We start from the raw sequence: 26,780 nt of genomic DNA, 5'->3' as shown, positions 1-26,780 counted from the left end.
TGCAAGCCCATCTCTCGGGCAGGGAAGCCGGGCGCTGGCCTCGAGATGAGTCAGCGCGTTCATAAACAAGCGTCGCAGAGGAAATGGCAACCAGTCTTGAAAACAAAAAAAGAAACATGTTGAGGTTTGTTGGATGCTGAGCTGTTTGTCCTCCGTCGTGCGCCCCTGCTTTATCTCCCTTCGCAGCCTTCCTATCAGAGAAACTGGGAAGTTAATAGTTTATCAAATGTCCATCAGCTGCAATGTTTACGTACTCCTTACATAGCCTGGAAAGTATTTTTTGGTGCGGCGGGTGTGTGTGTGTGTGGGGGGGTAATGTTTTCCTTGATTGCAAACTTCTGTCTTAGTTATTCATCTCCCCTTCCATCAGACTCCGTATTCTAGGAAGTCCCCAGGCTCCCGAGGCTTGTGTTGTCTCCTGAACTTAGCCGGCGGCCCCCAGGAATACTGTCCCGACCGTGGCCTTGAAGGTGTCTGCAGGCAGAGAAGAATGGCGAGCTTTCCCAAGGAGACAGGAAAGCAGTAGTGCCAGCCGGCCCCCAGAAGGGCTCTGTCTCCGCGGCAGAAGCACAGAGCGGAGGAGGAGTGGGGGGCACCACTCACCCCATCACACCACAGCGTGATGCTGGCAACTCAGTGCTGGCCACGGGGCCCAGCTACCCCCCCTCAGTGTCTGCTGGTGCCACATGTGGGCCAAACACTGGGCTTTGGTGATTCAGCAGGAACCCAGAGGGCCCACAGGAGATGGGAACTTGACCTTAAAAGGGTGGTGTGTCCCCCCTGAGATTGTTGCGGGAACGTGGGAGGAGGAGGTCTGCGGCAGTCCCCAGGACCACCTTTATCTCAGAGATCTAGAATGCACAAGAGTGGTGCTTCTCATGCAAGACTCTCTATGGTCACCTGGGGTTGGGACCACAGATGAGACGGGAGTCTCTGGGGTGACACAGGCACATCTTGCAATAATTCTGTGCTAAGAGAGTCATCATAGGGGTGACCGTATCTCTCGGGTTTTTCCAGAAGATCCTTGGTTTAACCTGGTGTATGTATTTTTTTTTAAGTTAAGATTATTTATTTATTCATTTGAGAGAGAGCACAAGCAGGGCAGGTGGGGGAAGGGGCGGCAGAGGGAGAAGCAGGCTCCCTACTCAGCCAGATGCCCAACACGGGGCTCGATCCCAGAACCCTGAGATCAGGACCTCAGCTGAAGGCAGACACTTAACCGACTGAGCCACCCAGGCACGCCGACCCCCGCATATGTATTAATAACCTCTTTAACTAAATTAATTAATTCACCTTTTTTCAAGGTGAAGTAGGAAGCTACCAGTTTTCTACAAAAAGTAGAAAATGACCAGCACCTCACTGTTTTCACACTCAAAAGCGTCCTCATTGGTATGATAAATTGTCCCCTCATCAGTCCACACCCTCACGGGGCTACAGATAAGCCTTCCCCATGCCACAGCTGCACGGTTAGGGCCACTCACCACCTGGGCTTTTATTTAACATGGTTTCAGCAAACATTTGCTCAGCACCCATGGGGTGCCAGCCACTGTGGTGGGCAAAGGGAACAAGGACATGGATATGAGAGACAGACTCATGGGCAAATGACTGCAGGGCCCGGCATTAAGTGCAGAGCAGATGCACGCACAAAACAGGACAACAGCATGCCTTCCAAATGTCCCTTTAGTGAAGAGCTACCCGCCCACTTAGAAGGTTATCCTAGGTAACCTATAAATTTACCTAGGGTATGCGCTGGCTTGTAGGAGGGGATGGCAGTGGTGGCATGAGCAGGGTGAGCAGACAGAAAGCCCTAAGCCCGTGGAGTAGACATATTCTCACTGTGCTTCTGGAAGCATTATTGGCAGCTGGAGAGCAGCGTGTGAACAGGCGCACAGAAGCACTCGCATTTTCCCTAAAGACGTGCATAATTTTTAATTTCAATATCTACTCCTATCAGTGCTTGGCTACCAGCAAATGTATAAAATTAATCCACTCTACAGACACTGAGATCCATGCATGGAGTTTTAGATTAACAAAGAAGACTTGTCCTTCGATTCTATTTTTACTCGTGTCTCCTGGCAGGGGACCATTCTCTCTTTTATGATCAGCCTTCAGCACTAACGCAAAACTTAATAAGTACTGATTTTTCTAATCATTTCTTTTTTCAGTGGCTGAGTGAACATGCCTCCACTTTTAAACTTGGCTTGTGTTCATGAATGTTCTACCTGGACATCCCCAGACACTTCATTTTGTTCTGAGGCCGATCATACTCTAAGATCCTATTCACATGTTGACTCCTTGGGAAAACAATCCTGATTCCATGAGGCAAGCCTGGCCCTCTTATGTATGTTGATCGTCGACGGTACTTAGCACATTGGTCTCTAAGTCATTGTCCACAGGGATATTGAATTCCTGGAAGCCAGACATTGCCTCTGATTCACCTTTCCAATTCTGGCACTGAGCCCTGAGTTCAGCTAAATAACACATCCTATTTTGAATAAACCTCATCATAGGTTTGTATCTTTACAAAAGAGCATACAACTCAACAAATCATCCAGAGAATATTTCCGGGGACTGTCACCCACGTCGAGAAGTAGACAGCTACCGGCACCTCAGAAGTTCCTCCCTGAGCCCCCTCCCAATCACTACAATCTCCCACCTCCCCAGGGACAACCAGGTACTAACTGTACTATTTTGAACATTATATAAGTGGAATCATATAGTATATATAATTTTGCATCTAGCTGATTTCACTCTACATTCGTGAGAGTCATCATATTATGGTCTGTGGCTAGGTCAGTTCATTTTGGACGTCTGTAGAGCATTGCACTGTATGAACAAACCACAATTTATTTATCCATTCTGCTGCAGATAGAATTTACGACTCTTCCAAGGCATGCTCTTATAACAAGTTTTGCATCATTTCTTTAGTCTTGTCAAATACAGAGTTTTTAGCTCTGTAGGTCCTCTCTGTTGCTATTTTCTGTTTTGTTCATTCCTCTCATCTATTTATTCTCTATTTCAGTTTTTTTTTTTTTTAAGATTTATTTATTTATTTATTTATTTATTTATTTATTTATTTATTTTTAGAGCGTGAGAGAGAGAAAGAGCCAGAGAGGGGATAGAGGGACAGGGAGACAACCAGACTCCCGCTGAGCAGGGAGCCCAATGCAGGACTCATTCCAGGAAACTTAGATCATGACCTGGGCCAAAATCTAGAGTCGGCCACCTAACTGACTAAGCCACCCAGCCATGCCCTTTATTTCTTCTTTCCTTAGGTTTAATTTGCTGTTTTTCTCACACTTCTAGAGATTAGTTATTAAAAAACTGATTTTTAGTATTTTCTTCCCATATACTATTTTTCTGTAAATTTAAGTTCATTTGTGTATCTAATATTTTGCAATATTTTTGTAAATTTAAATTCAGTTTAAAAATTTTAAACTATAAATTTTCCTTTAAGGGTGGCTTTAGTTGCATCCCCATACCTCCAAGGTCACAAATTCTCTTTCAGTTTACAATGTTTTCTGACCTCTACTGTGATTTCTCTTTGAACCTAGGGCTTATTTAGACCTAATATATATTTCTAGTAATATTTTCATTTTTAATTTATAGCTTTATTCTAAGTTGTCAGAACACAGTGTGTGTGATCTTCATATTTTTTTTAAAGATTTTATTTATTTATTTGACAGACAGAGACCACAAGTAGGCAGAGAGGCAGGCAGAGAGAGGGGGAAGCAGGCTCCCCGCTGATCAGAGAGCCTGATGCAGGGCTCAATCCCAGGACCCTGAGATCATGACCTGAGCCGAAGGCAGAGGCTTTAACCCACTGAGCCACCCAGGCGCCCCTGATCTTCATATTTTGAAATCTTGGTTTATGGCCCAGCATGGGGTCACTTTTCATAAATATCTCCTGTGTACTTAAGAATAATATATTCTGCCTATTGTGCAGCCACAGGTACTCTGTTCTACGGATGCCAATTTGATCAAGCTTGTTAATTGTCTTGTTCAAATCTGCTATTGTTTTACTGGTTTCTCAGTGCCTTTTTTGTCAATTATTAAGGCAGTTACATTATTTGCTGCAAATTTACAATTTTTATACTTTGTTGGTAAATTACATATTTTATCATCCTGAAGGACTTCTCTTTATCTCTTGGAATATATTTTGCTCAGTATCCTCTCTCTGATAATGATTTGGTTACTAGTTTTCTTTTGGTTAGTGTTTCCACAATATACATTTTCTTATCTTTTTGCTATCTTATCTCTATATGTTTGCTTTCAATCTTTTCTGTGTTCTCATAATTTAATGTGTCTCTTGTAAAAGCAGTTTTATAAAAACAACTCAGCTATCAACGTTTATATTTTGAGAAAAGCATTTTGTCACTATACACATTTATTTCCTAAGATTTATTTGTTTCAAAATCTACGGGCTTCCATCAGCTATATGCTCATCTTGCCTGTTCTAGGTCGTCTTTTTCCCCTTCTTCTTTTTTGCCTTTTTTAGAACTGACTCAATACTTTAAGATAATTTTCTTTCATTAACTTGGCAATTCTCAATCTTTTGCTGTTTTGGTAGGAAAGATTACCAAACATGTACTATTGGGTGTCAAAAGCTAATATTATGGTGCCTGGCTGGCTCAGCTGGTAGAGCCTGAGACTCTTAATCTCGGGTTTGTGAGTTTGACCCCCACACTGGGAGTGGAGATCACAGAAATAAATAAATACATACATACATACATACATAAATACATAAATAAATACATAAATAAAATCTTAAAAAGAAAAGCTAATATCATTAACATTTTTACTTCTACATGCAAGCAAGGGACCTTGGAAGAATTTCGTTTATACCCCTCCCAATTATTGCTAAGAGTCTAAAACATCTTTTCCATCTTAAAAAAAAATTTTTTTTTTCAAAGATTGTATCTGTTCATTTGAGAGACAGAGAGCGAGAGTGAGAGAGAGAGAGAGAGAGAGAACATGAGCAAGAGCAGAGGTAAAGGCAGAGGGTCAGGCAGACTCCCCGCTGAGCAGGGAGCCCACCCCAAGGCTCCATCCAGGACCCTGAGACCATGACCTGAGACAAAGTCATATGTTTAACTGGCTGAGCCAGCCAGGGGCCCTTCTATATTTTTTTAAACATCATTTGGTATTTTATTTTATTTATTTGTACATTTTTAAAAGTTGAAGTATAGTTGATCATACAACCAGCTAGTGACTCAAAAAAATTCTTAAATCAGTTGTTCACACTTAGAGCTCTGAGTTCTTTTTCCGTAACACACAGGTTTTGCCGTTTGAGAAACTTCTACATATGAATTGGGGTTTCATTTTTTTTTTTTAAGATTTTATTTATTTATTTGAGAGAGCGAGAGAGAGGACACAAGCAGGGATTGGGGGCACAGAGGGAGAGGGAAAGCAGACTCCCCACTGAGCAGATTGCCTGACGCGGGGGTCTGATCCCAGGACCCTGAGATGTGACCTGAGCCAAAGGCAGAGGCTTAATGAACTGAGCCACCCAGGTGCCCCACGAGTTGGGGTTTTAAGTATGCTTTGATACAAAGAAGGAAATGAGGCTACAGCAGTTGAGATGGTGGGACAGGGGCGCCTGGGTGGCTCAGTGGGTTAAGCCGCTGCCTTCAGCTCGGGTCATGATCTCGGGGTCCTGGGATCGGGTCCCGCATCGGGCTCTCTGCTCAGCCAGGAGCCTGCTTCCCTCTCTCTCTCTCTCTCTCTGTCTGCCTCTCTGCCTACTTGTGATCTCTGTCAAATAAATAAATAAAATATTAAAAAAAAAAGAGATGGTGGGACATACAAGTCATCAGATACAATTAAAAAAAATAAAAGCCTTGGGGTGCCTGGGTGGCTCAGTGGGTTAAAGCCTCTGCCTTCGGCTCAGGTCATGATCTCAGGGTCCTGGGATTGAGCCCCGAGTCGGGCTCTCTGCTCAGCAGGGAGCTTGCTTCCTCCTCTCTCTCTCTGCCTGCCTCTCTGCCTACTTGTGATTTCTGTCTGTCAAAAAAGAAAAAAGCCTTAAGGGCAGGAATGAATTATCAAAGAAAGAAACTGATGGATTGTTTACATGAGAACCAAGAAGAGAGCAGAAAAGGGACTAGGAAAAGCTGTGGTTATCCTGTGAAAGCATCTTAAAATAGAAAAGCGAGGCTCTTGTTCTGTTAAGGGCTTCAGTTTACAAAGTATTTTCACACACGGACCATGATGATGGTAAAACGGGGCAGAGTCAGGGAGGGGAGGCCGCTGACTACGCCGTGTCTCTCAGGGCAAGGGTGCAAAGGAAGTCAAGATGGAAAGGAACGTCCAGGAGGAGAGAAAGGCCATTGTAAAAACTAAATCCATAAGAAAATTGTGGAAAATGGAAATTTTTTCTGGTTTCACATATCTCATCAAGGTAGGGTACCATTTATTCTGTACAGAACTAGCACTAGTCATAGATGGGTTTGCAGTGTCTTTCTGTTAGTTGTCCCGTAAGTTCAGATTATTATTCGTTGTCTTGTTTCTGTGACCTATCTGCTAATAAAGACACCGTCTTCAATGTTCCGTCACCCGCATCGTTTCTGAGCCATATCAGTTTATCCCTTCACATATTATTTCACTCATTTGAGAAACACTTATTAAATTTATGCTAGGAACTAAGGAAACAGATAAAGGACACGGTCCCTGTTGCTAAGAAGTTACTTGGCTTACTGATGGAATTTCCTAGTACCCCATGTCGCTCTTGGTTATGCAAACATGAGATTTCTAGATTTTTCACTCACAGTTGCTCCATTTAGAAAAAAGAGGCCTCACTGAGGTTGTTGCCTGAGATCGCCGTTCAGGGGTTAGGCATAAGGGCAGCCCTCAGCCTTTCCACAGTGATGAGACTGTATCGCTTTTACTAAAACTGTGTGAAAACAGCAAAGTGACACCTGAGTGTCGCTTTTAAATCCTAATGACAAAAAGGGAGCCAACGCACTGCCCGGGAAGGAAGGAAATGGCTATGTCACTTGCTGGTGCACTAATGTCAAAATAGGATGGGGACGTAAGGAGGGCTAAAGTCCAGATGGCGTTATTGTTCACAAGTTAATTCAAGTCGAATTGCACTCAACATTAAGTTCCTTGGTCCCACTGGCCACATCCTAAGTGCTCAAGGGTCCTATGTAGCTAACGGCCACCCCACTGGGCAGAAGAGATACAGTGCATTTCCATCGCCACAGAAAGTAAACGCGATGGGTCTCCTGAGAAGGTTGCCAGTGCCAATAGGTCCGGATAGCACAAAAAGGAATTATAATTATATGTAAAGAGGGGAACCTGGGTGGCTCAGTGGGTTAAAGCCTCTGCTCAAGTCATGATCCCAGAGTCCTGGGATCGAGCCCCGTGTCGGGCTCTCTGCTCCGTGGGGAGCCTGCTTCCTCCTCTCTCTCTCTGCCTGCCTCTCTGCCTACTTCTGATCTCTGTCAAATTAATAAATAAAATCTTTAAAAAATAATAATTATATGTAAAGAGAGGCCTTTTTTTTTTTTTTAAAGGTTCAGTTAGAACTTTCTAGTGTGTAATTAAGTAACACGATAATGATGGAGACACATTTTCTCCTGACTTTGGATGTTTGGATGACCCACTGTTTGAAGCAGGTCTGGGATATGCAAGAGGCTGTCCCCTGTGTCCAGCTACCAGATGGGCTGTGGGTCACTAAATCTGTTGTCCCCAGCTCGTCCAGCTGAGGGTTGATGGAAAAGGCCCGTCAAAGCAAAGCCCTGGAATAAGGATAAGCACTCATCCTGCACATTTAACAAACACCCTGTCTGCCTCCTACTGGATTCCATAATATGAGAGAAATCCCATTTAACAAGAGGGTCCTCTTATTCACGTGATTGGACACTTAATGGTTTACCCTGGAGCTGATCACACGAGAGGGACAGAATGGAGTCATTCTGCAGTGGGTCTTGTTAAATGGAACTCCAAATCGAAGTCCGTTGGATCCATTCTACTGTTCATCTTCTAACAGAAGACAGAGGTACATGGAAGGGTGCCGTGTTTCTTGAGTCACGTGGATAAACATGAGCAGTAACCCTATAGGACCTGAAGCCGGGTGAAATGAGACTGATAGTTTATGTCTTCTGTCTACCCCTGGTGGAGGGATTCATTACAAGCTGTAGCCAAAGAAGGAAGGAGAAAAAGCGTGAGTTATTTCCTGAGTATCTATTCAGTCCCTCCCACGATAATCTAGCCTTTGTTGTTGATAGGAGATCGTCAGCTCCATGGGAGGAGAACTGAAACCTGTTCTTTCCCCAGGAATGGCAGGAGGAGCCCAGCAGCAAGGGAGCTCCCCTGCCAACATGTTCACCTCTGAACCCAAGGGGCCACCACTCTGGGTGCAAAAAAAAAAAGAGTCACGAGCTTTGCTGCCCTGTCAGGTCTGGAATCCTTCCCCTGGCCATGGATGATACCTAATGATTCAGAGGAAGTACTGTCAATTCTTCAAAGTGAACCTAGCTAATTGTGTAATGTTATTCCGAGGCACTGGGAGAAGCCAAAAAAGAAGGGAGGCTGGGGAGAAATTCCTTCCTTTCCAACGATCGGCTTACATCCTGCACCATCAGATTTGATTATCCTTATCTTTTCTTGCATAACTACAAATGTTATGACTGGACAGAAGTGACCAGACTTCAAAAAAAAAAACCAAAAAAAAAACCTCCAGCCACAATATCTGACTCCATGACTGTCTGTGGTGGTAAATTCCTTAGCCTGGCCCCATGCTGTGTGAACAGCTATTTCCTTTGATTTATTCATTTACCAGTTCTTAAAGCTATCAGGTGCCCCCTCATCCCCACATTAGAGAATGAGGCCAAAAGAAAACCGTTAATTTTGCATTATCTCCCCCCTTTTTTTAAAGACTGACATATGTATTTGAGAGGTAGAGTGCCTGAGTCGAGGAGGTGCAGGAGAGAGCCTCCAGCAGACTCCCTGCTGAGCATGGACCCTGATGCAGTGTGGGGCTCGGTCTTACCACCCTGAGAGCCTGACCTGAACCAAAACTAAGAGTCAGACCCTTAACCCACTGAGCCACCCAGCCTCCCCTCATCCCTTTTCATTTAGGCAATTTAACCTAAATATACTCTAACCTCTTTTCCTCATACTGCATAGTGATTTTAAAAGTTAATTCAGTTTTTTAAAGGTAACTTTAAAAAAGGAATTCATTTTTAAGCTACCTTAAATAAGGTAGCTTATTTAAGCTTGAATAAGTAAAACAAGGATATAATTTAAATCACTTAGGAAAGAAATAAACTAAAAAATAAAATAATTTAGTCACTACAATAAATGAAAAAAAGCAAGTGTGTCTCCTGTTGTAGATTTGGCTTCCCGGTCCCCACCTCCAAGGCAGTATTACCACCAGCTGCTAGAATATATGCTGGAGATACCCAAATTCGTGGATGTGTGCTTTTCCTTTTTAAAAAAAACGCATTTTCAAGTATCTTGGGGGTCATTTCATGTTGTCATAGTGCTACCTCATCCTTTTTCATGGCTGCAGAATATACTAATATGAATACACCATAATTTATTCAACTAGTTCCAAACTGATGGACATTTGTGTGTTTCCAATCATTTGCTACACCATGAAAAAAAGCCCCAACAAAGATCTCCGTGTACATGCCTTAACGTACAAATGCAAGTGTCCGTATTTTAAATGTCGGTAGATATTTCCAGATTGCCCTCCAAAGGTGTTACTTTAATTTCTATTCTTACCGACTCTATAGAAGACTCCTGGTTTCCCACAATCTTCCATCAACTGCTAGTTCCACCCGAAAAGCCACACATGCTGTAGGAACCTCGAAATAAACATTGAGTCCTAACACTGCACCTTCCACCCTTGTAAAACCGATCTCCCCGTGTGAGCCATAACACCTGACAGGAAGAAGGAGTAAGAGGAAACAAACAAACAAAATGGGTCACACGAACAGACAACTAGAGCCACCTAGAGGTTCCTGGGTTTGAGCACCACCAAGTTTATGAACTGCTCAATTTGTGCCAATAATTGTGTATGTACTTTTTAGGGGTGGAGGGGAGAGAGGCATCATAATTTTCATTGGTTTCCTAAAATGACTGATTTCTGCCAAAAAGGCTAAGAAGCAGTAACTTAGATACTTAAAAAAAGAGAAACACATAGAAGGGAAACCACACACAAGTCCAAGGGCGGGACTTTATGGCCTGATGTGGATAGACTAAGTAACACTGGGAACTTAAAACTGGTAAGACGTATAATAATGAAATCACACTAGGGCTAGAAGCACTTTTCAAACTTTAGATCAGTTTTTTTTAAATATAAATTGAATTTAGTTAACATACAGTGTATTATATTATTAGTTTCAGGGGTAGAGTTGAGCGATTTGTCAGCTGCATGTAACACCCAGTGCTCATCAAATCACGTGGCCTCCTTCATGCTCATCCCCCAGGTACTCCATCCCCCCACCCACCTCTGCTCCAGCGACTCTCAGTTTGTTTCCCGGAGTCCAGCGTCTCTTCCATTTTGCCTCCCTCCCTGTTTTGTTTTGTTTTTTTTATCTTATTTTTCTTTCCCTTCCCCTATGTTCATCTGTTTTTTCTTAAATTTCACATATTAGAAAACATTTCAAAAACAAAATTTGTGGCCCAAGGTGGTTTTGTCTAAGTTCTGTGACATCGGACAGAGAGGTTAACAAAAAATAACTCACATTTGGCCACCATTTTGTAAGAATATTTTAACATCGAAAAGTAGGAAAGATGTAGCCTTAGAGTAAAAGACAGAGTCCTTGAAGTTGAGTACAATTAACTCTGTTTAAAACTCCCTACACTGACCCTCATTTTCTCATTTCAATCATCTGGCCCAAGAATCCGAATAGTGCGGACAGGAAAACTCCTGTCACGTGTTCTCACTGCCCCTGGACTGGTTGGAAACTGCTGCTATCAGGGACTGGCTCTTTAATCCGTGAAAACCAGGGCTCCTTGGATCGCTGAAAACCCCAGAGGAGAGAGCACCAGAGTTTGAGTCCTGGGTTTGCCATTAACGAGCTTTAGTTAAGTTACTTTGCCTCTCTTTGAACTTCAGTTCTTGGTATCACAGGAGAACAGCAACACCTTTCCTGCTACTGCACAGGACTGACAGGTTCAAATAAAACAAATAGCAGAGCAAGGCTTTTTCCGTAAAGAATAATGTGGGATCCACATTAAGTACTAACATTTACTGAGCAAAGACAAAACAAACAAACAAACAAAAGAAACATCTACCAAGCATTGTTAAAGTGTTTTTTTTTTTAAAGATTTATTTTATTATTTATCGGGGGAGGGGGAGGCAGAGGGAGAGAGGATCGTAAGCAGACTCCACGCTAGCGTAGAGCCCAACGTGGGGCTTGATCCCACGACCCTGAGATCCTGACCTGAGCCAAACCCAGGAGTCAGACACTTAACTGATGGGGCCACCCAAGCGCCACTTACGTGCCAAATATTGTTTTAAGCAAATATTATCCATCTAGCCCTTGTAGGACTCAGATGAAGGAAGCTGAGGCTGAGGGCATAAAGTAATGGACGAGGTTGATTCCACTGGTGAGGAGTAAGGTCAGGACTTGACCCTGGGGCTGCCTGGTTCTAATTCCATATTCTTAATCATTTCTACAAACTCTTTTCTAATTATTCATATTCTAATTATTATTATAATTCTTGTAGGTATTAATTCCAGCTTCTGGCTGAATATACAATAATTATTCATCATTTGCCAGACTCAGGCTCCTCTGATAGATCAGCAGTGCCTATGGATGATAGCTTTTAGGTTTAACAAAGGATTTGTTCAGGGACCATTCAACTAATATATGCCCCCCCATTTTTAAATCTTCGGATATTAACAGAGCTGGTATAACCATTAGCCTATATTGGTAAGAAAGAAGATTGGGCATTATTATACTAGACATAAGTCACTGGATAGAAATGTAAGAAACAGGAAATATGGGATATGAGATTCAACATGTGAAGTCAGCTTGAGAAGTGTTGATTTGACTTACTAAATCTTTAGTAAATGATAGGCAGGCATTAAAACAGTATGTGAGGCTTGCTGAAGCCAAAGAACTATTAAAAGACACTGTAGTAAACTGTTTTTCTCATTCATTTTTTAAAAAAGATTTTATCTATTTATTCATTTAGAGAGTATGAACATGAGCTAGCGGAGGGGCAGAGGGAGAGAGAGAATCCCAAGCAGACTCCCCGCTGAGCTTGGAGCCTGACATGGGGCTCGATCCCAGGACCCTGAGATCATGACCTGAACTGAAATCAGGAGTCAGATGCTTAACTGACTGAGCCACCCAGGGGCGCCTCTCATTCATTTTATTTTGTGATTTATCTAGAATAAAACCTTTTTTATTTTTCTCTTTTGCTCGAGACCAGGTCATCTTTGGTTAAAGTTGACTGCAGCTTCGGGTAGTTTAAGGTCTAGGGCCGAGAAGCCCTGGCAGGGCGGCATGAGTCATGGGCGGCACCCAAGAGCAGCAAGGACAGCACCGAGAGCCCCGCAGTCCTGCTGTCACCCGACTGAGGTGGTGCCACCACGACCAGCAGCCCCTATATGCGCCCTTTCTTTTGGCTTTCTGTTACTTCCCCTATGCAGGACCGCATCCTCTCACACTTTACTTGCCAACTTCCCAAGCAGACTTCCATCCAGCAGCCCCCATCCCTACCTCACACACTGTTCAGAGCAACACTCTCCCCATGCCCTTCTCCCGTCCTAAACGAGCTGGATTTCCTGGGCCCTCTGGCCTTGAGCTCCTAAGGGCCTATATTCCATATGATTTATCTAATCCCTTCTTCATCACTCCAAACCTACTTCAGGCATGAAAGGGACTTCACTTTTCTTTAGCAGATAAAATGCTTGCTCTTATCCTGTGCAGAATTTTCTACCTGCTCCCTCCGCAAGGTGATAGAGTATCAAGAACATAGACTTCGGAGTCAGACAAGATGGAGGCGAGAATCTCAAACTCTCTCTCTCTCTCTCTCTCTCCACACACACACACACACACACACACACACATTTAAACATTTATTGATTGGTTACAGTACCTCAGAAATGGCTAAATTCTTCATCTTGTTAAATAGTTTGTTCATCACATTAAACCTAAGAGGCAGCTCTTCTTACTTCCCCCTAGTTTGTAGGTGAAAAAACTGAAGCACGAAGAAATTCAGCACAGCCAGTCAGCAGAGGAGCTGAGATTCAAATCCCAAACTGCCTGAACTCAGAGCCCCTGGTCTTAACCATCGCTGATCAGCAGCTCGCTAGCTATATAAGCCTGAGTCAGTTACTCCCCCTGCCCCGTCCTTCATACTCTCCTGTATAAACAGGGATACAGATGTCCACCCTGCTGGATCAATGAGATTAGGTATATGAAGTTACTATCAAAGAGTCAAGAGCCTCCAAAAAACGCTTCTGTCCCTCTTCTTTTCTGTCCAGTTATAGTCCACTCATCCTTCACATTCTGCCTCTCCCACAAAGCTTCCTTGGAAGAAAGAATGAACTATTTCAGGCTACAGCGATTTCTTCCTCCTGTACCATCCAAGAGTTCTACAATTGAGCTTTAAATTGTGTTCTGTTCCAACTATTTCATTTAGGTTAGCCTTGGCTTCTCTGCCTAAAATATTATATAGGCTACATTTTAAACTTCATTTATATCCCCTGTACTTTGCAAAATCCATCATAAGAACCAGGTAGATGTTGGTTGGACCAGCAATGCAGCCCCTGGATACAGTCTAGGATAGATCTCGCTTTAGAAAAATTGCATTCTATCTTAGAAAATGCTGATGACAAGTTCTTATGGTAAATACAGATTCATAATTTACCATTTATTTAGCCTGAGTAACAATGAGTTGAAAATGAGGAACAAACTCTAATTTCAGTTTCCTTCTTTGCTTACAGCCTGTTCTGTACCTGGTTGTTGAAGGCTAAGAAACTCTTGCTGTCTGAAAAGTTATACTGCACCTTACAGAACTGCTGTATTACTGAGGAAAAAATGTCGGCACTAGAAAACATTAATGGCAGCCATCCTTAAACATGTATGACAATAATTAGGATTTAAGTGCTTCATAGACGCATTAAATATTCATAGCTGGTGATTTCCCTCTGAGGTAATTATAAAGACTATTAAAGTAACTGGAATCTGTAGAATTGGCTAACTATTGTGTTAAGTCCATTCTGGGAATGAGCCAAGATAAGAAGCCAAAAATGATTCCACTGATACAGAGCACAGCCAAAACAACAAAGACAACTGATTTAAGGCTCCAGACACAGTTCATTCTCTCTGGGTTCTTAAATTAGACTGAGGACCACCAAAACCTGGCCCTGGCACACTCCACAGAAGGAACAAAGTGCCAAGACCTCATGCCTGGCCCTCTTCCTCCCCGAAAGACTACTTTAGCCACCATCCCAGAACCGCACATGGGCTGCTTTCCATCCTGTAATGTGTGATGGCTCAGGCCCTACTTTTCCTTTTGGCTGCTGTCATGGACTCTTCTTTAGATGGTCTTAATTTTATCTATCCCTTTTTAATTTAAAAAAATTGACCATTTCCATCTACAGTTTCTCAGTTGGAGTCTCTTGGCTTGGAAAGGGTCAGTGGGAGTCAAACGACAATGTCAAATGGTAAGGAATTCTCAAATGTGGACATATGGCCATCAGGAGGAGCTGAATGAAGACTGCCAACTATATTGGTTGGCCAAGTCAGGGCCAGGCTAATGGAATATCCTAAAGGAAGAAAACCTCAATAGAGCTATTTCTACTATTTTCCGAAGAACTGGTCAATTTCTAATACAATCAGAAATAAATAATTTTAAATGCAAAATTTCACACTACTAAAAGTTATATATTTCACCACAGAACGTGACCAACAATTTCATTCTGATGTATCTAAATGAGAAGGCACTAAATCAATACCCACACTTCCAGACAGGGAGAAGATTTATGAATACCTAAACAAGCCAGACTGAAAGTAGTCGACCATACTGTGAAAAACTTCCGGGGACAGCTTATGCAACCTCCCTAAGCAATGTGACGGTGTCTCTCGAGTTTCTCTTCATCCTGCTAAATGTCACTGCCTGTGACACTTACACACGATATGTTATACCTCTTACATCGTAGGGAGGATATGTCAAAACAAAGTCCAACAGTCAGATGAAATTTCAAACAGGCAATCTTCTGGAAGTTTCCAAAGATACATTAGTTGGCATAGTCCAAACTATATATGCTCAAAGTCTGCGACTGTCCCCAATTTCTTCTCAGGACACAAAGAAGAAAATCCATGATGAAATCATTTTTTGCACCAGTTTTCCTTCAGATGAGATTCCACAAGGCAATGTCTAAATATTAGAAGTCTTTGTTTCTCTTGTTTCCCATGAACATGATTAGGCGACCTCGGTGATGCCCAGATTGTTCAAGATCACAGAGAAGGCAGCTCTTATTATGAATATCTACCAAGCCGCACTGAAGATAGAGGGTACACAGGGTTCAAAGAAAGCTCTCATGCTACTCGAAAACATGTTTTGATGAAATGGATATTCATGCTCTCCAGAAAGTATACATTTCTTATCGGAAAGCCTGAAACAGAAGCCATAAATTCTCCTCAGGAGTAAAAGAAAAATAATGCCATAAATAAGTAGAGTTCCAGAAGCTGCAGGTAATCTCTGGGATGGTTCCCAGAAGTGGACAAAAAAGGACCCAAGGCCACCATCTCACAAGAGGCTGTAAGGCGGTGAGCAGTGTTCCCAAAGCAAAGACAAACAACTTACCCGGCCAGAGTCCCTCTTAGTAAAGCCAAGTGGGTAGTAATTCATTACTGCTGGTCACTGGATTCCAGTGAAGGAAACTGAAATGTCATACCTTCATTCACAACACCGGCTCCTGGAATTATTTTTTCCGGATTCCTTGGGAAGTTAAAGTATTTGAGAAGAATATCAGGAACTGTTGTTTCAGCCTGTTTTGTGAGTAGATAATGGCCTTCCAACTCTATTATTTCAGGAAATGATGTGTGTGGCATTGTTCTTGGATGGGGGTAGCACCGTGTTTTAGCAAGACCCATACATGCTTATTAAACAAAACAAAACAAAAGCACCCAGTCTAAGTCACTTCGCTGAACTCAGACTTTTTGAATCTGGGCTCTAGATAAGAGGCTGGCCCCAGACAACCTACCCACATACCAGTAACATTCTTTTGAGAGGGTGTAAGCAAAACTTGTTTTGAGAAATGAGAAATCTCACCGAAATTACTAAATGTGGTAATAAATAACCCTGGTCAATTAAGTGCTGTCAAAATTGGTTCAGCAAAGACCTGTTTGAAAGGCTAGGTTTTTCTCTAATTTGGGTCTGAATCAAAGACCAGCCTGGGAACTAGAAGTAAAACATTTCATCCTAAGCAGTACCTTTGATCCCATGGAATATATTAGCCGATCTTCCTGAAATGTGACATCATTTGTGGTACCAGCTGTATGGGTGTGCCATCTAAGGATTTACAAAACTAGTATTTCTTTGGCTTTAATATGTATTTTAAGATCAGAGAGAGCAGTCTAATCCAGCTAAATACTCCAAGGGGAACAACTATGGACTTCACTTTAAGAAACCTAAAGTATTTACAATCATGATCTATCAACATTTTTATGGATGGATTGCAAAGAATAAATTCCGAAATGGACATCTAGAACCAATGATGATGATGATGATGATGATGATAAAACTGTTAAAAAAATACACTAAATATGGTACTTATACGTCAGGCTATGTTGTAAATATATTATGTAAGTTAGCTCATTTAATCCTCAGAACAAATTTCTGAGATAAGTTTTGGAACTTTCACCACACTTATTTTACAGATGAGGAAACTGAGGCACAGACCAGCTGAGTAACTTGCCCATGGTCACCTAATTAATAAGCAGCAGAGGTGAAACAGAACTCACAGTGAATATTTTTTTTTAAAGATTTTATTTATTTGACAGAGAGAGATCACAAGTAGACAGAGAGGCGGGCAGAGAGAGAGAGGAAAGCAGGCTCCCTACTGAGCAGAGAGCCCAATGCGGGACTCGATCCCAGGGCCCTGAGATCATGACCTGAGCCGAAGGCAGCGGCCTAACCCACTGAGCCACCCAGGTGCCCACTCACAGTGAATATTTTGACTGCCTCAGCTATCCCATATCTCGTGGTTCTCAGACACCTCTGTCTGATTCAGTCATGCATGTTACAATGGTCACATCTCCTCTTAATAAAGGTTATTACTTGGATGCTTTGTCAATGAAATGAGAAGTACTGAAAATTTTCTAGTTGGCAGTCTCTATTATGATTCAACATTCATTTCCAATAGTTGTTGTAGAGAACTCATTTTCCCCTTGAACAGTATGTTACTATAGATAGGATATGTCAGCAAAGAGAAAGCCATTTCCATGAAATATTTATGCCTGGCATTGTCATTCAAAGGTTTAAGGATGTATTATCTTTAAAGGTTTTTTAAAAAAATCCATTACCAAATGTAGAATTAAGCTATGAAGAAATCCCTCAGTTCTTTCATATTACACTTTAAAAAAATCAGGAATGAAGAAATCTAGGTGCAGTGCTAGACTACAACATATCCTCCCATCCATCCATCTACCCACCCATCTACCCATCCATCCATCCATTCATCCACTGGCCCATCCATCCATCCATCCATCCACCCACCCACCTATCCATCCATCCATCCATCCATCCACCCATCCACCATCTATCCATCCATCCATCCACCCACCCATCTATCCATCCATCCATCCACCCTCCCATCTATCCATCCATCCATTCATCCATTCAATAAATCCCATATGCCAGGCACTGAGAATATAGAATGGGTAAGACACAAAGGGTCCTGCCCTCATGAAACTTATATTTTAGTTGGGGACATTAAATACAAATGTGAGGGTGCTATTTTAGGTTGAGTGGTTAGGGAAGGCCTCTCTGAGGGGGTGATGTTTGAACAGAGAACCAAAGAAAGTGAGGGAGGGAGTCTTGATTGGATATGGGGAAAAAGCATGTCAGGCAGAGGCTCCTAGATGGAAATCAGCTTGGGTATGTTTGAAGATCAGCAAGAAAGTCAGCATAACTAGATGAAACTAAGCAATGGGCACAATGGCAAGAGATAAACGTGACACAGACAGGACCTCATAGGTCATGCAAAGGAGTATGGATTTCGTTGAGTGGGAGAGGCTGTCATTAGTTGTAAGCAGGTGAATGACAATGAACTAGTCCATGCTTTCTAAAAGAGACATGGCTGCAGTGAGGGAAATGGGTGGGTGGGGAGGAACAGCAAACACAAGGAGGCCCATTGAGAAGCAGGAGTCTAGGTGGAAAACCGACAGTGGCTTAGACTAGAACTGCAGCACTGAGTTGGTAAAAACTGGTGTTTAGATTAGGGATACGAAGGCAGAGCCAACTTGGCTAGCTGATGTACTAGATGTAGCGTGTGACGCAAGACTCAAGCACAATGCCTCGATTTTGACGGAAGCAGCTGGATAAAGAGTGGGGCCTCATACTGGGATTTGGAAGAGTAGGGGAGGAACCGTGTGGGAGGAGGGAGCATCCAGAGTCCTCTTCAGGCATTGAAGCTTGATACCTGTTAGCTACATAAGTAGAGATGCTAACTGGGTATTTCGGATGTGTGAGGGGAAGAGTCAAGGCCAGAGATAGAAACTGGGCTCGTAAAAGTCATGACTGTTGGGAAGAGAATAGGTTGGAGGTTGGACCCTGAGACATGTAACATTAGAGGCTGAAAAGAAAAGGAATACCCAGTTGGTTGGAGAGCCAACTGAAGAAAGTGTTTCTAAAAGGAGGGAGTAATCGACTGTGTCAACTGCTGAGCTACAATAAGATGAACTCAGGGCCAGTTATTGGACTTGGCTTGACAGAGGTTGCTGGTGACCTTGACAAGAGGGGTGGAAAGGTCTCAGGGAGAATACAAGGTAAGGTAAGGTGAGGACAGCAGCAAATTTTCAGGCATTTTACTATAAATGTGAGCAGATACATGGAGCAGTAGTAACTAAGGGTAAATGTGGAGCCTCTGGGGGGGTATCTATCTAGATGCTTGTTATAACACATCTGTAATATATTAAATGAATGATTTTCCTGATCCCTACATTTTTACCTCTACGTCTGAAAAAATGGTAATAAAAGAAATAAAATTAGTTTGATTATAACTAATGTTTGAAACATGCATTCTTTTTCCTGCACACATTTAGTCAAGGTTTTGTTGCTTGTTTTTAGACACAAGGTGGCATACAAATGGGCAACTAGACCAACGGGTCTGTTGGCCACAGCAAGTATGAGTATCGCCTCCTACTTTCCAGTTACTGTCATTGTTTTCCTTTCCCTAACACTTAAAAAGGGAACTTGCCTTTTTCTTTACTGAAATCAAATCTAGATGCTCCTAGGTGAGCAATGGAGATGAAATCTCCACTGGGGAGTAGTGACCAGGCCTCCTGGGGACAATGCCCCCACCTTCTCCTTGGCGATCTCTCCCTATTATCACCAGCATGTACTTTACGCCAAAGGACGCCTCCTTCCCGAATTCCCCACACACCTGAGATCATATTGGAACATTTAAAAAAGGTTTTCACTGAGGATTTGAGGGCTAAAAATGGAAAGAGTCATAAAATGGAACTAGATAATCTGGTTTATAAACATAACTCACTCATCTTTGACTCAAACACTCATATCAAGAAGACTCCCTGACTGGCTCCATGTGGCAGGGGTTATCTCTAACCCCAGCCCACCAGAATGCTACCAACTGTGCCTAGATATCTCCAAGTCCAGATGAGAAGTGGAGAGGAAAGGAGAGGTTCTCAACCCACCTGGTCCTAAGAATCACCACTTTCTCAGGTGATTGACAGTAATGTCCATGCATCCCGGGACTCAAGGACAAGACAGTCTCACTCTGTGTCCCTAAGAAGACACCTACATGAGATTAGAAGACAATCAACCCAAGATCAACATAGGACATACACACATCAGATACAAGCAGGTCTTCTGTTATCATCTTATAATCGTAGGCACCACTGGGACCTGGGATCTCCACCACCACCCTAACTCACTTCATGGTAACCCAGGTCTGTGTTGGCAGGGCCAGTCTGGGTGAGAAAGGAGGGAAAAGAAGTGAAAATAAACCCTTTGGAGTTGCTCTCCACTGCCACTTGTCATTTCTCAAGCCCCAGTGTAAGCCTGTAGGGAGCAACCTCGCGGCCGACTCAGTCCTCTCACAGGACACCCCACACTTAAGAGAACCTCAGAAAATATGTATGAAGCTCACTGAATCTGCAAATGAAATACCTTTGTCCAGTGGTGGGTTTAAAAAACTATCGTTGTCATCTGAGTATACTTACAGATGTGTGTGGAGTGTGCATGGTGGTGGTAGGGAAGGGTTTCTCTTCTGTCGTTTGGTTCTTATTTTCAATAAATCCTATTAAAAATTCCAAAATCTCTTGCGCACCAGATGAGAAACTGTGACTTCATTTGGAAGGGAGATAGATAACGTTCTGTTTTGAAATAGTAAGTATAACAATGGAAAGGCAAGCAGATTGGTGGGAGCCAGGAGTGGGGATAAAGAAGGATTTGACCTCAACTGTATTAGTCTCTCTCAGGAACTAAGGGATTCCTGCTTCCTCTGGTCCTACTGAGCAACATTACTTTCAGAGCAATAGCAAGAAGGGTTCATTCCAGGTCTCTCAAGTTGAAACTCTGGATACATTTCTCAAAAACAAAAAAATTAAATATAGTGGCTTATAGCATTACATACTACTGGTACTACTATTGGTACCATGATATTTTGAGACATAATAATAGTTTTTGTGGGCTAGCTAAGAGCTTAATCACTAGGTACATCATTGTTTCCATCTAGAGATTCATTCCAAGTTCCAAACAGATGACCTAAATTTTAGAAAAATATTGGTTAATTGGGAGTGATTGTGTGTGTGTGTGTGTGTGTTTCAAAAAGGTAAGATTTCAAGTTTCTACTTTTGAAGTATATAGTTCACCTTAAAAGCTTTCCTAAGAGATATAGCAAATATTGTAAGTTAGGTGACAAGAGACCAGAAACCCGATGGTGTAGACTAAAAATAATGGAACACATTAATCTAGCCAATGTATTTCTTCATATTCAATCACTGGCAAAACACAAATGCAAATGGAAAGGATAATTCCAATCTCCCTTAACGAAACCCTTAACTAGCTTTGTAATACAAAGTTTCCCTTGTCTAATACATAGTCAGCATGTGTTCTCTGCATGGATATAAAACAGCATAAAACACATTCTTTGTCCTTGAATAATTTAGTCTTCTGGGAAAGGAGACAGGAAATCCTTAAAGAGGGGTAGCTGCTTAATAAAACACCATCATACTTTCTCACTAATTATATAAAAGCAAAAGATCTAAAAGGTGAAGAGAAGACCGTTTAATATCTTTTTTACTTTCCTAAACTGTGGTGATGATATTCTCCAAAGCAGAAATTCGATTATTTGGGATAACAATTAAGAATGTATATGAAAAGGAAATATCTAAATCCGAAACTGTGCTAGTAATTGGCATACTATAAATAACACATAAACATATCTATATATAAATGTTAAAAATTCCCACTACCTTAAATTCCAAACCAAAATCATCTCTATCCTTACCCTGCCTAGACTAGGCATTGCTGTTTTCAACGACGTTCTCAAAAATCCAAAAGTAGGTTAGTAATTTTCTCTATCAATCAGTCATTCATCTGAATCTACTGAGTAACCTTCCAGTAACTTCTATAGTGCCACTTACTCTAATAATCTCATTAATTATAGGATAAACACAAAATACTCAATTAGAAATGATGTGATAATTTTCTAAGTGATGTCTTTAAGTCCCTGTATAAATTTAGTGATGGAAGCATGACTAAAACCTGTCTTTCGGCTCTCAAACCAGTATGCTTTCCAATTCCTAGTCTTCCCTATCCCTACCTTCAACATCGAAGAGTCTATAAATTATCATTTCAGTTTGCCAGGAATATTTCCATCTATGTTTTTAGTAAACAAGGGTGGAGACCGAGCTTCATTCACGTCTTAATCCTTGATACCTACAGAGGAATAGAGTGGCTTGAATATAGGTGGTCCATAAATGTTTACTGAACTAAATTGAACCAGAGATATTTTGCCATTCTCTTCATTTTCTATGTCCTAATCAATTCAAGTTTCATCTGTATTAATAATAGAATGACTGGGGCGCCTGGGTGGCTCAGTGAGTTAAGCCTCTGCCTTCGGCTCGGGTCATGATCTCAGGGTCCTGGGATCGAGCCCCACATCGGGCTCTCTGCTCAGTGGGGAGCCTGCTTCCCTCCACCCACACCTGCCTGTCTGCCTACTTGTGATCTCTGTCTCTGTGTCAAATAAATAAATAAAATCTTAAAAGAAAATAACAGAATGACTCTGTGATTACAAATCGCAAAGATAGTTCCTACCTGGAAGTCACTTATTTTAATCATAAACTACTTGCTTGTATATAATGGTATGTGTGTGTACAGATACATATATACACACAAAAAATGGTCGTTGATCTATTAATATTATGGTCCTTGATATATTGTCTTTGTTTTTCTATTTTATCATTATATATGCACAACTTGATTATAAATTTCTTAAAGACTGAGTACTATGTTGACTGTATTGCTCTTGGAATAAAATCCAGGCACTGTACAATGCTCCAGTGAATAAATGTGCATTAAATCTACTTTGGCTTCCATACCAGGTGGCGGGGGGGAGAACGCGCTGACAACCAGCTCTTCAATTTCTATTATTTTCTACCAACTACATATTTTGGTCTCTAAACATTCATTTAGAAATTATAACTCTACCTTACTTTGGAGGAAAGGACCAAGGGCTTCTCAAAATTCACTTGAAAACATTCCTGGGAATGCTGTTTCTTGATGTGGTTTTGGTTACACAGCTGCAACCTAATCATCTATGTACTACTCTATACTTCAGTAGAAAGTCCAAAATATCACCTGGGGTTTTTTTACTATATACTTTTACTGCTAATAAAACTCTCACATCAATAATATAATGAAAAAATCTGTATGACTGAGACAAGAAGAAAGGAAAAAAAATATATAGTTCTCACAAATAATCCTAACCCTCCTGAAATCCTGTATGTACCTTCCTACATTCTGGTATTTTTGTTCAGTGATGTAACTTAAATTATCTCTTATACATCTTTGTTCATAGATGGTATACACCCATCAACACAGAGCTCTTAGGTGGAGGGGGGAAAATCTGTTACACAGTGACACCTGCTGGTTTTAGTTAGAAATTTGAAATTCCAAGTGAAGGACAGATTCCTTAGCATCAAAAGTTTGCTTAGTAGAATTAAACATTAATGTTTTCCATTTTATTAAATTATTTTTAAGAGAAATTTAATATGCAATTGAGGACATCTTTTATATTTTGCGACAATGATTTCACTGTAGCTTTATAACCTATTTTCTTAAAAAATGTACATTTCCAAAAAAGCTGCTTAAGCCTTCATACTACATGACATTTTTAAAAAAGTGATTTGACTTGTGGCTTTCTTTTCAAATTCACTACAAATATATTTTAAGGGAATGCATTATTTAAATTTAAAAACATTTACAAGATATTTTCTTTGTAGAACTGTAATTTTAGCAATATAAGCAGTTCCATAAAAGTCGAGAATTACATCTATGTAATAGAGAAACTTTGAAACACAATCTAGCTAACCTCATACATTGACTCTTTCCTCTCAGCTTTACTGAAATAACTGACATATTACTTTCAGGTGTACAATGTGATTTATGTATATATTGCAAAATGGTCACAGTAAGTTAATATCCACCACTTCACAGCTATAGAATTCTTTTCTTGTGATGAGAACTTTTAAGATCTATTCTCTTAGCAACGTTCAAATTCACAATATAGTACGGTTTATTACAGTCACAGTGCTGTACATCTCATGACCTAATTTATTTTCTAACTGAAGGTGTGTGCCTTTTGACCTTCTTTGCTCATTCCACTCACTCCCCACCCCCACACCTCTGGCAACCACTGATCTGTTCAGTTTCTGGGAGGTTTTTTTTTTTTTTTTAATTCTACATAAAGGTGAGATCATATACAGTACTTGTCTTTCTCTAACTTATTTTACTTATAATGCTCTTAAAGCCCATCCATGTTTTCACAAATGACAAGATTACCTTCTTCTCTATGGCTGCTTAATATTTCATTGTGTATATATAATCACATTTTCTTTTCCTATTCAACCATTGATGGATTTAGGTCAATTCCACATCTTGGTTGTGGCAAATACTGCAGTGAACATAGGGGTGCAGATATCTCTTCCAGATAGTGGTAATGTTTCTTTTATATACATACCCAGATGTGGAACTGCTGGATCCTCTGCTAGTTCAAGTTTGAATTTTTGGAGGAACCTCCATACTGTTTTCCACAGTGGCTGCACCAATTTACATTCCCACCATGAGTGCACGAGGGTTCCATTTTCTCCGTATCTTTGCCAACACTTGTTATTTCTTGTCTTTTTGATAGTAGCCACTCTAACAGGTATGACATAATGTCTCCCTGTGGTTTTGATCTGCATTTCTCTGATTAGAGATGTTCAACACCTCTTTATGCACCTGTGGGCCATTTGTATGACTTGTTTTAAAAGTTGTCTAATCAGTTCCTTTGACCACTTTTTATTGAATTTTTGCCTTTATGCTACTGTTTTACTTCTTTATATATTTTGAATATCAACCTCTTATCAGATACGATTTGCAAATATTTTCTCCCATTCCATAGTTTTCATTTTTTTGATGTACAGAAGCTTTTAAAGTTTCACCTTTTGCCTTTGGTAGCAAATACAAAAAAAAATTAAAAAGTCAAAGATCTTACCCCTGTGCCGTCTTCCAGAGCTTTATGGTTACAGGTCATACATTCAAGTCTTTAATCCATTTTAATTTTTGTGTATGGTATAGTGATCTAGTTTCATTCTTTTTTTTTTTCTAGTTTCATTCTTTTTTTTCTAGTTTCACTTTTTTTTTCTAGTTTCATTCTTTTTTGCATGTGGCTGTCCAGTTTTCCCAACACCATTTACTTAAGACACTATTCTTCCCCCATTGTATATTCCTGATTCTTTTGTCCTAAATTAAATGACCACATACATATGGGCTTATGTCTGGGCTCTCTATTCTGTTCCACTGGTGTGTCCGTTTTTACACCAATGCCATACTGTTTTGATTACTATAGCCTTGTAACATACTTTGAAATAACAAAGTGTGATGCTTCTAGCCTTGTTCTTCTTCCTCAACATTGCTTTAGCTACTCAGGGTCTTTTGTGGTTCCAAATTTTAGGATTATTCTAGTTCTGTGAAGAAATGCCATTGGAATTTTGTTAGGGACTAACACAACCTAGATAACACATGTAATCTGTAGTAATTGTATTGAATTTGGGTAGTACCGACATTTTTAAAAATTGTGTAAGTCTTCCAATCCTTCAGCATGGATTATCTTTCCATTTATGTCTTCTTCAATTTCTTTCATCAACATCTGGTAGTTTTCAGTGTACAAATATTTTACATCTGGTTATATTTATTCCTAGGTATTTTATTCTTTTCCATGGCAATTGTAAATGGGATTGTTTTCTTAATTTCACTTTCTGATTTCTCTTACTTTTTTGTTAGTGTATAGAAACACAACTGATTCTTGTGTTGATTTTGCATCCTTTAACTTTATTGAACTTGTTGATTAGTGCTAACAGTTTTTGGTGAAATCTTCAGGGGTTTTCTATTTATCATGACATACGTAAAACTGTATATTTGCAGATAACGGTAACTTCTTTCATAGTTAAATTTTTCACCCATACATGGTGATTATTTGTTATGAGGGTTAAACTTCTCCAGGTCTGCCCAGTCTCAATCAAACTTGATTTTCTTTTTTTACACTTAAGGGAGGAAAACAATTAGTTCAAAGGAATAATGGGAACCTCATATTCTGTATTCACTTTCATTTTTAAAAAGTATAGTACTGCCCATGTTGACTATGAAGTCGATTTGCTGGCCAGGAGGGTTAAATACATTGTAAAGGGCTTGTATTCCTTTTCCTTTAAGTGAAGGCTGGGCCATTTGCGCCTGGTGTGTGTGTTGACTGTTCTCAGCAACCTCAAATCATAATGGCATTTATCTGCCTTTTAACCTTGGCCACACTCATATTATTTTCTATCCTGTGGCCCAGTCTGAAACAGTAGTAAATACCTTTAGTAATTCAGAATATTTTAGAGGACTGAAATACTGACTTACTAATCTTTGTAGTACATAAAACATTCTTAAAAAAAAAAAAAACAACTATGTAATGGTAAATAAAAATTGGAGACATATACACTGTGGATTTTCATGACAATATTTATGGAATTTTTTTTCAAAAAAGATAAAAGAATTATCTAGCTAATGTGGCTGGTTCAATGTTAGGGGAACAAAACACAATATATATTCCTTGTATTTCTATTACTTTACTTTTTTTCCAAAAAACAAAGTACATAAGGCTTTGTTACAAGGATGAAGTAAGATAAAATTACATATAAGGCACTTGAAAGTACAATGTAAACTGTAAGCTATAGGCTGTGTTATACAAATATGAGTATTGATTACTTACCTTAAATAAATTTTGATTATTTCTGCAGAGATTATTAGAATCTTGAATTTTTGTGAGGATCGGATGTTAGTGTGCTTATTAATTTATTGTTCTGTGCGGTACA

At 40.6% G+C, this 26,780-nt stretch overlaps 1 long non-coding RNA gene across 1 annotated transcript; it reads right to left on the bottom strand.

The window, feature by feature from the left end:
- Positions 1-12,977: 12,977 nt before the first annotated feature.
- On the bottom strand, positions 12,978-26,780 carry LOC125103160 (uncharacterized). Its single transcript, XR_007128300.1, has 3 exons — positions 26,678-26,780; positions 19,854-19,956; positions 12,978-15,915 (listed from the first exon to the last, which is right to left on the bottom strand). It is a non-coding gene; the product is annotated as an uncharacterized LOC125103160 (long non-coding RNA).

The sequence above is a fragment of the Lutra lutra genome, chromosome 6, assembly GCF_902655055.1.
Source record: "Lutra lutra chromosome 6, mLutLut1.2, whole genome shotgun sequence".
Classification (NCBI taxonomy): Eukaryota; Metazoa; Chordata; class Mammalia; order Carnivora; family Mustelidae; genus Lutra; species Lutra lutra.
The sequence above is the reverse complement of the archived record's forward strand: the minus strand, read 5'-3'. Positions and strand labels throughout refer to the sequence as shown.